The following is a 17,824-nucleotide window of genomic DNA, read 5'->3' on the forward strand; positions in this document are numbered from 1 at the left end:
GTCCTTTAGATTAGTATTTTCTGTCTTCAGTTGCTTTACCTGTAACTCTTTTCCTCTGCAAAATGCCAATTCAGAACTTTCCCCTGCAATGCAACAGTGCTGTAGCTTTATTAGGTTCTCAGGACTAATTCCAGATTTGCTCTGTGGTAAAGCTCTCCACACTTCTCCTCTTTTCCTTGTTTCTACTGTTGTATACCACATTAGTTCCTCTGCTACTCTGAACAAGGATAAATCTCTGTCTCACAACAGAGTATCACAATTAATTTCACTATGGCTCCTATTAAGACCCGAATCTAAAGATTTTCACTGTGTGTGAGTGTGCACAGACATAGTAAAGATGTTAATGTCACATGCTTACACTGATACCAGTGCACAACGTGAAAGGAGGATTATCTGAAACGAAAAACATCAGCTACAAAAGGATTTGTTCATATATTTGTTTTGATAATTGAGATTTGTGTTATGGCTTGATACAGCCCTTACATATGGCATTACAGCCTGAGGAACCAAGGGAAATATTCAAAGGCACTAAGCTTGTATACCTTCCCAAAGCCACAGCAGAGGCATGAGTGCCAGAGAACCTCTTTTTCTCAAACCCAGGATATCTTGAATAGAGGAAAGCTATGACTTTCTCTTAATTACAGCTTTACATTAGAGGCATAAGGTGAACTTTGGGCAGCCACAAAATTGAGTCAACACAGCTAAGAGTTTCTGAGCCTCCTTGTGTCTATACTTCCTTGCAAGTGAGACACCTGTGCTGATCAGCTGAAAACCTCTAAGCACCTTGTAATACATGATGAGGGGCTCAGTTTAGTTGACCAAACAAAGGCTTCTATTGCTATTTCACATGCTGTTGCACCCAGGCTATGCACATGGCATAGGACACAGGGTGCATGTGAAACCTGTGCCCTGCTGAGTAATATCCGAAGGCTATGTGAGAATAGAGAATTAGGAAAGATGGTATTCAATACAGAGAAGTTAGCTTGTTTGCAATCTTAACATTTCATTTTCTGATGTTGTGACATGGAGAGCACTTCTGAGTTAAAAAAAAAAGGGAAAAGGAGTCAAACAAAAAAAGCATCTGTGATTTGATCTTTGAAGGAGGCAGAAAAAGAGATCAGAGCTATCCAGTCTATCTCCTTGTAGTATCATCCTGTGCCCAGGAATATCATTTAGCTTAATGAGAGTGGTATGTGTAGCAAGAGTCACAAAGAAAGGGAATCTGTTGCGGACACAGAAATTTGTTGTCTGGAAATGTGAGGAAGAAATGAGAAGCGGCTGAAAGAGACATGGGCCAAAGAGAGAAAAGTTAGAGGTAAGTGGGCTTTCGGGAGTGATGTTTATTGACAACACAACCACTGATCTGAATATAAATAGTTTTGTTTATTTTTAAAAAAGTGTGCTTGAACTAAAAGACATTTGCCCCTAGGTTGCAATAGTAGAGGCATTTTTAATACATCAGCTTTCCCTATTCCCAATCAGTGTAGTTACCTTGATAAGTCTTCCATCATGAATAGTTAAATTCATTGCCCTCTCTTAGACTTCCATTTTCCAGTAGGGATTTTTAGAGACAGGTATATTCATAACTGTCTGACAGAGAGAATACATTATAGTATTAAAGAAGCATAAAGAGTAGCTTTCCATCTGAAGTTACATAAAGGAGTCTTCATTGTTTATTTTGTATTGATTTACTAAATTAATAGGATTATTTAAATTGTTTATTAGACAAAAAACTTTAAATCTTTGAGCCTTCAGGCAATTTTTCCAAGAGTTTGTAAATGTTGCAGAGAAACATTTCAGTTTATTACACAGGGAGCTTTTCCTTGATGTCAAGTCAGCACTAAAAGTGAAGAATTAGACAGTCATTGATGTATCTGGTTGTATTCGTGTGTAGAGAGGTATTCTAGGCCTGGTTGTGTTAAAATATGTTGGAAGGAAGCTCTGTTTTCCCTTTAATCAATATTACAGAGCCTTGTTATATAAAGAAGTTAAAACAGTCATTACACTTCATAGTATTTTGGAAATAATGATCTGAGAAGTAATATTACACCACACACATAGCACACATACAATCCCACCCTCTCCCAAATCAACTTTTTTCTCAAGCTGCCGAACAGTGAAGTAGCAACACTGGGATATAAACAAAAGAGGCAACTGTGCATTTCTGTCATCTGTTTCCCGATTGATGGGAATTAAGTTTGAGAGAAGTATATGGTGCTTATCCTACTGGCACAGGATTTTATGTAAGGAATTTTTTCATTTGAAAACTTTTAGGATGGTGTTTTCCACAAGAAGCACTGCAGATAGAAGGCTTAGTTAAATAGGCAGTATGTTTTGCAGTCTCAAGAAATGGAAATAAACACATATATCAGTCAGCTACTCTTCTTGCAAGGAAGAACCCAAATGTTTTCATATATAGGCTTATTTCTGTTTCTGTATCTTTGACTCTGAAGATAATTAAAGGGTCATTTTATCCATAACAACAGAAAGAAGCTTTAACACAGGGAAGAAGACAGTAGTCTCTTGTGCATGATAAAGTACATGCTGTTCCTTTGCTGGACAAGAAGCGTAGCATAATTACGAGTCATGAATGCAGACAAAAGCCATGTGCAGCATAATGCTTGCTTCTTGTTTCCTGCAGCTCTCTTGTTAGGAAGCAACTAATATCGGTCCTGCAATTCGACAAATATTTGTTTTAAATACATAACTGAAAATATACGCTCAGATTTAAAATGTTAATGTGAAGCAACTACTTAATTATGTAATTGTCAATAAGTGATTAGTAACTCTCTGTCTCTGTTGCTAATGGTGCTTTTAGTATTCAACTTGCACATAGACCAATAGTGGACTGGGTACAGCAGAATTTTTTAAATGGTTTTGTTATCGGCAGTGAACAGCACTTTCTACATAGAAATTCGGAACCTTCAGAAGGGAGAACGTAAAGTAGTTAAGACATTATTAACTCTCAGAATAATGCAAAAGGAATAAAAGGGGAAAAAATCTAGATAATAAATGCTGTATCAATTAGAAAATTATTCCGGAACCAAGAATCAAAGTTTGGGTAAACTTCTGCCTAAATAAAGTGTAAATTGGTTTCTAATTTTCTGGAAATAAATTAAAATGTTTCTAGTATCATTCTAAATGAACAGAAATATAAATCATCTAGTGAAAGATATTATGAGTCTAAAAAAGACATTATCATGTCCTTCACATATTGCACACATGAATGCCAAGCTAATTTAAAGTGTGATTGTAAGAAGAGAAAATTGTGTATAAAATAACTGAGATGTATTATTTCCATGGGTTATATTTTTCTATTCATAGTGTGGGTTACACTTTTCTTGCTACTATACAATTGCCAGTCTTGTGAAACGAAAGGAAGAGGATGGTTTCATTCTCCAGTCATTACTATCTCCCTCTGTGTGACTAAAAGCCTCCACAACCTATAATATAGAAAGCAGTATTTTATCTTACAGTCTATGCAGAGAAATTATAGAACTTAAAGTATATGATAAACCACATAAAGCTGTATTAGACTGCAAATATTGAAAACAGTCCACAGTCAATGTTGAGGATGAAAGGCATATTCACAATGAAAGTGCATAAGAAGTGTTGAGAAAGTGGGGTCTATTTCCTGGAGTAATAGTAGAAAACTCATAATTGATGCAGAAATTCCAATGCATTTTTTTGGCGCTCAAATCCCTGCATGTCATCATAGTATTATGTTTTTATTTCAAGTCACATTATGCAAACTACTCAAACAATAAACTCATTTTAAAGTGAGAATGTTTCAGAAAGGGTAGAAAACTCCTGATTAGATTTCCATGGATACATAACTTTCTAATTGCAACCGAAACTACAAAAGAGCCCAGAAATATGTGCTTCTGTGTGGTAATGCACTGTATATTGGCTGAGCCTATGTACTGCACAAAAGTAGCAGATACATTTTTCCGAACAGAAAAATAGAGGTGGTTTATGGGAAATTTTTGAAAACTGCTGTTACCTGAAAAAGAAAAATGCAATTTATGGCACAGAGATAACAGTTTCTTATTTTGTTACTGAAGAATTTGAGGAATGTCTATAAAAATCACAAATACATTCTTCCTAAATTCTAAATATCTGAAAGTGTGGGACTGATATAAGACAGGTTTATTTTCAGGAATACTTGTATACTGAGAAATGACAGCATTAACAACATAAATAAATCTGAGTGATTCATGCACTTGCTGCTTTAGTTCATAAACTGAGGAAAGAACCTACATATTTCCCCTCACATCAGATTATACTGACTTTAATCAAAACACATCTTTTGCTGTCTATTGAAGACAGAAAATAGAGATACAATATTTCCCTTTCAACTTTGATATTCTCCTGTTATATCAAATGTAAAAACTACACCTCTTTTTATAAGTTATGGATTTTTCTACTCTTTTTTTTTCTCTGCATGTGTTCATGCAACTAAAAGATATAAAATGTTCACTGTCCATAGCTACACATTCCAAGATTATAATTTAAACTTCATACTAAGCCTTCAACTGGCATTCAGTTGATAAAATATGAAGCAAGCACAGCTAAAATTATTTACTTTTGAAAAAGATTCAAATGTATATCTTTGGACACTTTTTCTTGATTAATTTAAGCGGCACGGTGACCAGCACCTTGATTTAGTTTGACAAATGTAGTCTTAAAGTGCTCATAGGTCCAATAATATATTTTCAGCATCATGTACACATGTTGCTTAAGTGGGGCACTTCCAGTGACATTAGTCATCTTTGGGTAGCTGAACTAATCCCTAACTCTATGACAATGAGGCATCTAGGGACTGATTTGCTGCTGTACATGGGTGTATAGTGCTATTTGGGGTGTCTGACAGTGCCCTGTCCCTTCTCCTGCCTGTTCTGTCAGCCTCCTGTGCCTATCCTAAATGCTGTCTCAGTGTCACTATATACCTATACTGACTTAACTGAAATATAATGTAATCTACATTTAATTGTCTTTACTTGCTTTATAGACAGGAGGGAGATAGCTAGGTAATTCCAGATGTCTGTTCATCCCATCATAAGATACATAGTGAAGAATAGATCAATTAATTTACAAAAAACAGATGAATTTGTTTTTTTGTGTATAAAATTAGATGGAGTTTTGCCTTAAGAGTCTGTTCAGCCCCAACAGATGTTCTTGTAAGCTACACAGGAAAATTCAGTATTAACTAATAGACATTACAAGTACCATTGGAATTAATGGAGAATTAGCATATCATACCTACTCAGGATTTCTTTTATAAACATATAAAAAATTCACTATTTGATCCCTTATAAAACGATTTTAATCTCTCAGATCATTCTATGCAATCTTTTCACTCTTTTTTGTTATGTTTTATACATGTATGTAGTCCGTACTACTTTGCCATCTCAAAGCACAGTCTGTCTTCTTTTGCTGCAATAAAGTATTAAATCCTTAATAAATCATGCATACATAGATAACACTAATCAATACATATAGACAATAGCTACTGATATACCTTGTTCATATTTTAACCTTTTCACATTCTACATCTTTTCCTGACCCAAATAATTCTCCTATTCTTTTGTAAAAGTCTAGAAAAGACCCAGTCTTTTCAAAGTAGTCATGAAATAAGGGTATTTAGATATCTGCAGAATGACCTGCGTGCAGTTGGTCCACTGGCATATGGATCATATGTCCTAGTCTGAGCTGTGAACTTTTTCCATCCTGTCTCAGTGTATTCATGCTGTATTATTTCATCAATGCCCTCAAAAATATGTAAGCATCACTTCTTTTTTTTAATCCTCCACTTTTTATTGAATATCAGTTTGGCTGTTGGCATTTCTTTATTTTGGCTTTTGTTTTTTTTTGTTCCTCATCTGGATTTAGTGCAGATTGAATTCTCTTATCCTCTACAGATTGATCCTCTACAGGTTTTTACTTAGTTTGCTGAAACAAATTTTCTTTTTGTTATCATTGGAATTTGTTAAACTAAAGGCTGCACAGGATTTTAATAACTATTAATATGAGCCAGAGCTGTTATTACATATTGTACGATTTAAGTATTTACAGATATTTGGATGTTTATCTACTTCTTAAATCTGTGAGAACTTGGTGCCAGAATGCCTTTGCAAGTTTTGACCTGCACTGTGTTGCTCTGAGTATTTTCAAAGCTGAATATCTAATTGCTTTTACTGTGTATTGGACATTCTCTTTTACATCTGCAATCTGTAATCCCAGTCATTAGCCATGATGTTATAGAAAACCATATGTCATTTTGCTGCTGAATACTTTCTTTAAACCAAGGCTCAGCCTAGTATCATTTTATCATTTTAATAGCCTTTGAAAGTTTGTAGGTAGTTTCAGGTAATGGTGTTCCTTCTTACAAGAACAGAAATAATGTATTTTTATATTTACCTGGTTAGTGTCCTAAAGCAAAAAACAATAGCAACAGCAAAAAGTCTTTTCTAAAAAACATTTAAACTTTCCAGGGGAGTACCTGGTGACCTACAGTCATTAATTCTACCTACTTCTCAACTCTAAATTGAGACACTTTAAGTAAGTCACCATAGATTCCCCATATAACCAATGAAGGGATGGATAGTCAGTGAGAGGAGTCAGAGAACAGTCAGAGATCTGTGAGAGACATCTCATAGAGAGCTAGCTCATTTGTGACTTTATCAAAGGACTAATAAATTCAGTGGCAACTGAAGCAGCTGAACATATAATTACAGCTGGGATGCTACCTGGAGGATCCTTAATCAGTCTGTTCTTTTTATTTTTTGAGAATCCAGTTTTTAAATATTCTCTCTCTGGAATAGAACTATAGACATGAATATATGTAAAATTTCTTGTTTATTGGAATTGTCTGTATCTATCAATTTAATGATGAAGGACAAGTCTGGAGAGTGTTCATGTTTTTTGTTAATTTCATTTTTCTTTGCTAACATCATCTATATTTAACAATGTTTTATCAAAGAATGAGATTCAAGGAGACTTTCAAGAAAAGATTGAAAATCTAAGACACATTTAAAATGAAATAATTTTCCTATGTATACTTTATAATAGACTCTATGTAATAGTCAAAAGAACTTCAGAAATACTGGTATAATCATTCAAAGTACCAACACAGGAAAAAGAAAATCTTGATCTCATATTTCTTCTGTTTCATTTTGTATATACTCATATTTGAAAATTAGAGGCCTATTTAACTTCTGTACACAAGCTGACATAGGAACACATATGCATGAAGAATGGTATAATTGCATTGTGTTAATTAAAATATGTGTTATAATAATGGCTTTTGCAAGTCTTTTCAAAGGAGAAGTCCACTTGGGTCAGCTTTCCTCTGATTTTCATCGGTTGGAGAGAAATACGTAATGATATTTGATGTTCTAGAAAAAGAAACAACAGCTGAGCTGTGGCACAGTCACCACATTTTTCAATCAGTGAGAACTCAAAAAACCACAGCAATGAAAATTATAAGCAAATAAGCTTTGGTTCAGATACCAAAGAAAGCCTAAGACCAAGTACTATAAAATCTGGAGGTGGCTGCCCAGCTAAAGAGGACATGACATGCTACCCTGCACTGAATAGTGAGGAGAGGTATTACTTCATTAAGCCTGGAGCCAGAATTGGCTTCTTGGAGCAGATGTATTTGAGAGTGTAGAGGTAGCCAGTGTCTTCAGTCATGTTGCATCCCTTAGAACAAGGAAGATTTTCTTTTCTGGGAATGGGCACACTGGCCAGTTTGTCTTATGTAATATCCCAATATCAAGCATCAGCTCCTGATAGAAGATCCTGGAAGAAATTGTAGTAACCTGACGAAGGCAGATCCTACTCTGTGCAAGAAGACAGGTCCTTATTTCAGTATAAATTATTTCTAAAAGTTGAGACTTCCTCTGGTAGTTTGTGAATATATATTGTCTCATTTGGACAGTGTTTAAAAATGACAAATATGACATCCAGCTATAATGTATAGTAAGGAAAAATTTGCTGGAATCATAAAATATGATCATATTCACTTGGAAAGTATCAGTGCTGACTTTTTCAAGTATTTTCTAGTATTTTGCCTAATTGAAAAAAAAATACTGTAAATTTCACAAGTATTTTCCTTCTAATTTTTTGTCTTTTTTAAAGAGCTCATGAACATGATGAGATAGTCCAGAGAATGAACTATGATTATGAACTAATTATGAAACGTCTAGGAGGTTGCTGGCATTCTGCCCTCTTCTTTCTATGTAAAAATCACCTGAATATGTCACTAGAATACCATAATGCACACCTTGTTGTGCCACTCTGTACATTAGGAGCCACAAAAACATATAACAAAAAGAAAAAAACCCTCAAAACTCAATAAACTGTCACACCACTCCCTCCAAACCTCAGGAAATGCAGATTTCCGAAAGCTTAAAACATGCAACAAAATAATTATTTCTATTATTCAGAATAATGACTTCCATTATAACTCAAAAATAAGAGAAATTGACAAATACTCTTTCTGTTTACTGCAGGGTCTCTAGTGACATGTCTCAGAGAAAAGCTAGAAGATTGTAGGACTGAAGAAAATGAATTTATTTCATTGATATCCTGTGGAGCAGGGCACAAAAAGCACTTGATTCTTTAAGACAGTTTGTGCCACAACAAAATCACAAAGCTCTATCTTCTTTCCTCTTTCACTCCGATAATATCTTTCCCACTTACCCAATAATCCAAGAACAATCCAATTAATCAATAATCTATTATCTTTCCAGTCACTCTTCTCCAAGCCTTTAGTGGTGCATGGAGTTGTTGTGATCCAAGTGCAGGATCCAGCACCTGACCTTGTTGAACCTTATCCAACTGGCCTTGGCCCATCAATCCAGTCTGTCCAGATTCCTCTGCAGAACCTTCCTACCATCCGGCAGATCAACATTCCCACCCAGCTTACTGTTACTTGCAAACTGATTGATGGTGTACTTGATCCCCTTTTCCAGACAATTGATAAAGATATTAAACAGAAGTGACCCCAGTACTGAGTCCCAGGGAACTGCACTTCAACCATTCAACCAGCCATTCAACTGGATTTAGTTCCATTCACCACCACTCTCTGGGCCTGGACGTCCAGCCAATTTTTTATCCAGTGAACAGAGCACCTGTCCAAGCCAAGAGCAGTCAGTTCTCCAGAGGAATGCTGTGGGCAATGGTGACAAAGGTTTTACGAAAATCCAAGTAGACAACATACATGGCCTTTCCCTCAACCACAAAGGGGGTCATATTTATCTATTGTGAGATAGTGCGAGTAGCCCTCTTAAAGGTGTTTATTCCTCTTTGATGACTGGGAAGGGAGTTAAAAATATATAAGTGAATCTCACTTCAGAATAATTCAAGATATAAAACGGTACTCCTTCCTATATGTCTGAAGATGAAAGTGAGTTTAATACTACAAACTAAATAATTATGTTTTATTAACACATAGGAATCATGGCCAGTCTTCGCGAACGAAGATTTGGGAAAGGTCTGTACCCTTTGAGCCTGCACAGTGGATTTTTTTTTTTTTTTTTTTAGGTGAGACACAGCGTGCGCTGAACTGAGCCCACCCTTTAATCCTAAGGTTCATCTGACAGGACCGAGTGAGCTTGGACAGTGGCAGTGAGGTCCTCAGGATGTAGGTTTGTTTAGAGTGACCTTCTCTTGGATGGATGGCCTTACAGGGCTGACGAGCTCCATTTGCCCGGGGAACTACCCTGACCAGGAATTGAACCCAGGCCGCAGTGGTGAGAGTGCCACATCCTAACCACTAGACCACCAGGGGGCCCCACACATAGGAATAAACTACTTTTTTATTAGCTTAATAGCACTAGAAAATGCAATGGCATATGTGACAAAATAATAGAAAACAATACATGTGTTGACAGTGTTAGCAACTTGTGCTAGTAAAATTTATCTGCTATTTTTTCAGTACTAGTGAACTGGAAGCTTTTGATTCAGAACCATTCCATGACCTGTGAGCAAAAATGTTAAAAAACTGCAAACAACCCCCCGCCACACACACATGTGTGCACACACATATGGTTTTCTTAATGAACCACAAGTCAGAAATACCAATTCTTAGCTTGTTGTATACATAGAGCATTGAAAGTAAATGCTTTCAAGTAGGAAAATTTATTTCTACATGATGATGAAAGGAATCTTCTAATGAACTGTGGAAGGAAGACAGTATGTAGTGAAAATATTACAAGGAAATTGTCCTTGCATATAAATCATGTAGAAATAGTAGATAATATGGCAAAGCAGTAATATTTTGAACTTTAAGAGCCCAAAGGATATGCTGAATGTATGATGATTTCAAGGAATTGTATAATTGGAGTTGTGCAGAAGATTTCCTGCAAAGAGCTGTAGGACCTGGCTTTTCTGATAGCTAATAAGATTAGTGGAAGTAACTATCAAGAAACAAAACCTCTGTCAGATGTTTGAAAGACAGGTTGCACTGGGAAAAATAACATCAAACAAAGAAAAATAAGTTTCTTAACTGGAATGCATTGATGGTTAATAATCTACAGTAGAAAATAATAGCCCTGTTTTCAGCTTTAATATCAGCTCATAATGTAGTTTAGAGTCTAATGCTATTTTGACATAATAAAGTAAAAAGTTGAAATGCATGATCTTTGGAAATAAGGACATCAGTTACAGTGGAACTGACAACCAAATGAGGTTTTGTATATTTAGATCTCTGAAGTGAGTATGAGTAGAAAATTTACAGGAGTTTTTTTAACAGTTAAGGACTATCACTGTAGAGGACAGCAAATGACTCACGGGGCATTAACAAGAAGAGGAATTTTTAATGAAAAATGAACATATAAGAAATCATGATTATAAAATAGATTTATACCTATGACAGTGTGTGTGTATGTGTGCAAACTTGACTTGACATAAATTATAAACCAATTACAAATATTTTACTTATAGATTAAAAAGAAGTATTTCAAAAACCTCATTATGCATTGAAATAAATATATAAAGTATAATTCTTAAAAGTAAAAAACAGAAGAGTCCTATCCTGTTCATGATACAGACAAGTACCACCAGATATGTAGGTGATATTGACCTCTAGGAGAACCATTCCTTCCACATTAACAACACAACTAGGTCTCCCCCATTCACCCCCCCTCCCTAAATTCAGTTTGGGAATACAAGTTTTCTTCCACATTTCTAATTATCTACAATGACTATATAATTACTGGAAAACTAATTGGTATCTATTACTTTCTCAGAAGTAGTGTTGAACCTCTGTTAGTTCTTCTAGCTATGCTATCAAACTGGGATAGCAGCATGACCAACATGACTCTATCCTTTAGAGTCATGGTGAGTATATTCCATAATTTTAAAGGGGTATTGCAAAATTACCTGTTAACTATAAATCTCAACTTGAACATTTTGATATTCTGTGAAATGCCTACTTCTTACTATCTTGTTCAAGCATCTTTAGCAGGGAGCTCTCTGTGATTTTGTTCAAATGAAGCTGAAAACTGGTAACTGAAGTCAACAAAGAAAGTTTGCTGTGTGATTTCCTTAGAATGGGAAATGTAGGACAGGCATATGAATGAAATCTGTCTATGGGATATGTGTCACATACAAGACATATTTGAAACATTCTACATATTGAAAGGCTTGTTACTAAAATAATCAACAGAGAAGTGCAACTAAAGAAACAAAAGTCACTAGTGGACTGCAGTGGCCTTTGGAATTTTTCTGTCACCCAATGGTGTGATTGTGTGACTGTCCTTGATTGTCTCTGTTGAGTCTAATATGACCTGAGTTTGCTGATGAGACGTATTTTTTGTTTTCACTGTCTTTTCCTTATGATGCTTCTATCTGGAAGGATTTTGTGTCAATTTAAGGAACACATTTTATTAGCTGGGATGCTCAGTGCTCTGTTGCTAGCAAGCTTTCTATGGTTATATGTAGTAATCAATCAGTGTCACTTAGGGAATGAGAGATTGAATGAACGAAAATTTCATATACTGTAGAATATTACTTTCTTAGTACAGCAGCTCTGACTTTTACACGAAATTTTATTTAAGTGAAAACACATATGAGAGTGGCATTCTGCATTTTAATTCACCATTTAGCAGAAAAGTTGTACTTTAAGCCTACAGTTTTGTCTTTTACATGAGGATATTTTTCAAATATTTAGGGATTTTTGTTGTTTTTTAAACAACATTTTTTGTATATGTATTAAAATGCTGCTGTATAATTATAAACTTCTTCCTAAAAAGTTTGACTACTATATTTTATCCTCAGTAATTCAGAGAATCTTTTTTCTAATAAATATTTAACATAATACTTTAAAATAAATGAGTAAGAATGAAAACAGTGCCATCTGCTTGCTCAGCTTGACTTACTTAACCTAGCCGGTAATTTATTTTCTATTTGCAGTAAATTTGGAGCAAAACTTCCATAGTATCTCCTAAATGAGTTAAAACTACTGAAGACAAATGTAAAAAGAAAGATTGAAATAGATTCTGGATAGACAATGGATTTACAGCAGCAAAAAAAATGGAGAACTCTGGCTAAGCTTTGTGCCAAATTTCAAGTACTTACGTACTGGTACTTTTATTTCACACGTATAGAATGTTTTAAGTTAACATGGTTGTCATTTAAAGATCATTCTTTATAACCTGTTTTAAGTGTACACATGTGAAGGAACAACTAACAAAGGCTACCATAACAATGTTTTTGGTTTGTTTGTTTTCATTTTTTTTTAATGTTGAACTGGTGCTAAGACAGGGGTGGTAGATTGCTGGATTCCATCTGTTGAAGTTGGACATCTGCAGTCTGTAATCTCTGGGTATGATAGGCATTGTTCTTCAAATTGTCATAGAGCCCTGAAGACATTGTTTATGCTTCTTTTGAACAAGAGACCAGCTGCAGAATTCTTCTGTCATTGCACCTCACCATTACACTACAACAGAGGATCAGATCAGGGTAGAAAGCCTCATTATGGTAGCTAAAAAATAGACATAAAATAAAAAGTGTACTGAGAAGTACTCACAGTCTGGCCTTTTGCAATAATAATGAGGTAGATGAGCCAGGTGGAGAGGGTTGGAAACAGTGAGATACAAAAGTTGAAGTGAAACAGGAAAGTTATTTAATGTTAATAGCTTTCTAACAGTTTCTAGCACAGTAGATATTGTCAACAGGGAGACATAGAGGGAGAGTATGAGAGCATATAAAAGGAATTAGTGGGTGGTCAAATAATTTTCAGTGTGAAAGACTGGGAAAACCCAAACAAACATATTACAGAAATCCTATTCCCGAAAAAAAAAAAAAAAAAGAGTTGTCCAGATATTAAAAAGAAGGCAGTTAAATGACAGTTTATATGTCACCAACCAGCCAGGCAAACAAAAACTACAACAAAAGAAAGCAACCAAGCAACCAAAAAAACTCCCACCCCTAATGTCTTAATATTTCAGTGTGTTTAAGATAGATTTACTGCTAAAAGGGTAGAGAAATGGTCTAAGGAATTTTTATATTCAAGACTGATGGAAAAGTTTGGACTGTAAAGGAAGCTGAAGCAAGTCTCTAAGGCATACCTTTATGAAAGCTAACCTGAATATGGCCCTAGTATCACAGCTTTGTATACACATAAGTGACAGGATCCTCCACTGTGGTCAGAGCACTGATGTGGATCTGATTATGTATTTTCCTCTAAGAGTGAATCCTCTGCAGCAAAAGAATTCCTGAACTGAAATTTTCAGTTTTGTTAGAACACAACAATCTTCTAACTGAGGAGTTTTGCTGGGCAGAGAGAGGAAAATTAAAGGACATTAATAGTGAAGCCCACCACTTGTTCACTGTGGCTTTTTCTTCAGTCTTGCTCACATCAGTTTTCAGTGCCTCCTGGCTGCCATAAACTGTCTTGTTTGTTTGACAACTGTTCTGTGTCATTAATTCTCCTAGTGTTCATGTCTGTGGATCACGTCAAGGACTCATTTTTATTTGTGTTCATGGTCATCTTATGAAAGATCATGAGTGGCGGTCTGAAAAATCAAAGCTAGACACGATTCCAGTATGGGGAAATTGGAATGCTTTATAGAACATGAGAACACAATTTTAAAGGCATCTGGGGCTGGACATGTTAATGAAGGGGACAACCTATGTTAATTGGGGAGTTACACAAGTTTTTACTGCAATTTCCAAATAGTTAATTTTTCTCCATGTAGGATTACATGGGGGAGAGAGGGATTACAGGGGTTTAGACATGGTTTTAACAATCATCTCAAAAAGTCCTTTCTTAATTCTGCTTGGAGCCAGGTTTGTATCTCTGGGTTGCACATCAACAGGTCTCAGGACAAGGGTCCAAATTTCTTGAATAACGAGATGTTTGTCAGCCTTGTTTTCCAAGGTTTGTGATTCAACTTTACCAAGCTTCCTTTTGCTGAAAGCTGGATTTGGGCTCCCACAATCATGTTTATTTAGAAATATTTCTTTTTCTTTTCTTTCTTGGCCCTCAAGGATTCTTCAAATCAGTTGAAATATGCATTATGTATGATTAAATATGTTTTTACAAATGGATGAATAGGAAAAACACGTCTCTCGTCACATAATGACAGTCTGATAATGAAGAAAATTATCAAATTCACACTAGGTGTTTAAAATCCCAGTTGTCAAAAAGAAATTCTTGCTCTCAGAAGCTCAAAAATTCTATAGGTCAGAAATAATTTTTTGCTATTTGGTGTTGCATCTATCATGGAAAAGATAAATCCAGCTTACTCAGATAATTAAGAAAGTTTTATGGTTGATTATTACCAAAAGTCACAACCAGCTGAGTAATTTCACTCTCACAATGAAGAACTAGTTATTAATTCCTGACCCTGAGATTAATTTGCTGGAAAAAATTTGGGAAAGAGAGAGAGGGTAAAGTTTTCAAAAGTGGACTGGAGTCCTGAATATTTTCTCTCTTGATTGACTAAACTTGAAAGCATTAATTTTTAATTTTTACCCCCCCTTTTTTTTCCTAACATCTCTGTGCCACAATCTGTGAAATCTTAAAGAAAGTGCTTCCACATTTGATTATAACTCCTTGTCAACTGGATGGCTTTAACTGTAGTCTAGAAAGGATGGAATATATTTTCTGAGTCAAAATAGGCACCTTTCCAAAATTTAATTTTCTAGCATTACACAGTACTTTTCAACTGAAGATTTCATAGAAAATTGTTGTGATTACTTTTAGGAATTATACCACTATTCGTAATAACTCAGAGCTGAAACATCTGTCAGAAAAAAAGCAAGAGTTTTTACATATAGATGGAAGCAATGTTAAAGTTGTTTTGAGAATTAGATTACCACATTCCTTCTGTATATTCATTTTGATATATATACGGAAAAAAGTTTCTTAACTGTGTGTTAATTTTTGAAGTAGAAATGCAATTTCTACTTCTATTTTATCATGACCATTTTCCAACTGAATTCAGAAATTTTTTTATTTAATGCATTAGATGCTCCTATTTCAGTGTTTTTACCAATGTATCTGACAGACATTTTAGGATGATGCTGTCCATGATTCGAGGTTTTGATGACATATCATTTCACCTAATATAGTCAGGTCTTTAAAAATATGAACTCCTGTAGTCTGTTATAACTAATACTGGTTTTAAAAGACTGATAAGCTACCGAGATGAATGTAAAAAGACACTGTAATATTTATTAGTCTTTAAGTTTTCTAACTTTAAGGGAACATACTACTCTTCTGATAACAGTTGCAGTAAGACGAAGATTATTCCATTGTTTTCCTGCCCTGCAGTAACAAGCATTTTGAATTTTACTATAATACAACATACATTAACTTTCTACTCAGTGATCAAATAGGGAACATTTTTGTTTTACAAGCTTATCTATATTTTCATACTTTTCTATAGCTTTTTTGCAAAATATCCATTATAAACTCTGACTTTTAAAATTATATTAGTTTTCTTCATACTTTTCCAATGTTTTTTCAAATTATTTTATTTTCCAATATTACTTTTAAATTGAAAGAAAAAATATTCTTATAAATATGTTAAAGAGTCTCTTGACTCTATAGGACTTGAAGTCAGTAAGGATAAGGTGGAGTGCCTGTGGATCAGAATCAAGGGGAAGGCCAACAAGGCTGACATCCTTCTGGGATCCAACCAGGATGAAGGAGTGATGAATTATTCTGCAAGCAGCTGGCGGATGTCTCAAAATCGCCAGCCCTTCTTGTTGTGGGCAACTTTAACCTGCTGGATGTCTGCTGGGAACTCAATACAGCAGAGAAGAGGCAGTCTAGGAGATTTCTAGAGTGTATAGAGGATAATTTCCTGCTCCAGCTGGTAAATGAGCCTACCAGGGGTGGGGCCCTGCTATACCTGCTGTTCACAGAGAGAGGCTCGTGGGAGATGTGGTGGTTGGAGGCTGTCTGGGCACAGTGACCATGAAATAACAGAGTTTTCAATACTCAGAGACACAGAGAGGGCCATCAATAAAACTTCTACCCTGGACTTCCAGAGGACAGATTTCAGCCTACTCAAAAGACTGGTTCAGAGGGTACTTTGAGAAACAGCCCTTGAAGACAAAGGGGTCCAGGAGGGATGGACATGCTTCAAGAAGGAAGTCTTGAAACACAGGAGCAGGCTGTCCCAGTGTGCCAAAAGGTGAGCTGTTGGGAAGATGACCAGCCTGGCTGAACAGGGAGATTTTAAAGGAAATTAGGGGAAAAAAGAGAGCTTAACGACTATGGAAAAAAGGGCTGGCTACTCATGAAGAGTTTAGGAATATAGTTAGGTCATGTAGAAAGAAAATTAGAGAGACAAAGGCACAATTTGAACTAAATCTAGCCACTTCTGTTAGGGGATAACAAGAAGTGATTCTACAGATACATCAATAACAAAAGGAGGGGCAAAGAAAACCTCAATTCTTTGTTGGACATGGGGGGGAACAAAATCACCAAAGATGGGGAAAAGACTGAGGTATTTAATACCTTCTTTGCCTCAGTTTTCAACAGTAAGACAGGTCGTCCTCAGGACAACTGGCCTCCAGAGCTGGTAGACAGAGACAGGAAGCTGAATAGCCCCCCTGTAATCCAGGAGGAAACAGTTAGTGGCTGCTGAGCCACTTTGATCCTCACAAGTCTATGGGACCAGATGGGATCCATCCTAGGATGATGAGGGAGCTGGCAGAAGAGCTCGCCAAGCCACTCTCCATCATCTACCAACAGTCCTGGCTCACTGGGGAGGTCCCAGATGATTGGAAGTTGGCCAATGTCACGCCGAGCCACAAAAATGGTTGCAAAGAGGACCTGGGAAACTACAGGCTCATCAGCCTGACCTCAGTGCCTGGCAAGGTTATGGAGCAGATCATCCTAAGTGCAATCATACACTTAGGATTGCATACACCCACATCATACACCTACAGGATGGACAAGGGATCAGATCCAGCCAGTACAGATTTAGGAGGGGCAGGTCCTGTCTGACCAACCTGATCTCCTTTTTGATCAGGTGACCTGCCTGGTGGATGAGGGGAAGGCTGTGGATGTGGTCTATCTGGACTTCAGCAAAGCCTTTGACACCGTCTCCCACAGCATACTCCTGAAAAAGCTGGCAGCCCCCGGCTTGGACAGGGACACTCTCTACTAGGTTAAGAACTGGCTGGAGGGCCGGGCCCAGAGAGTGGTGGGGAACGGTGCTGCATCCAGTTGGCGGCCGGTCACTAGTGATGTCCCCCAGGGATCAGTATTGGGCCCAATTCTATTTAATATCTTTATTGATGATCTGGATGAGGGGATTGAGTGTACCATTAGCAAATTTGCAGATGACACCAAGTT

Source organism: Lepidothrix coronata, unplaced genomic scaffold (assembly GCF_001604755.1).
Source record: "Lepidothrix coronata isolate B3197 unplaced genomic scaffold, Lepidothrix_coronata-1.0 Scaffold50, whole genome shotgun sequence".
Lineage (NCBI taxonomy): Eukaryota > Metazoa > Chordata > Aves > Passeriformes > Pipridae > Lepidothrix > Lepidothrix coronata.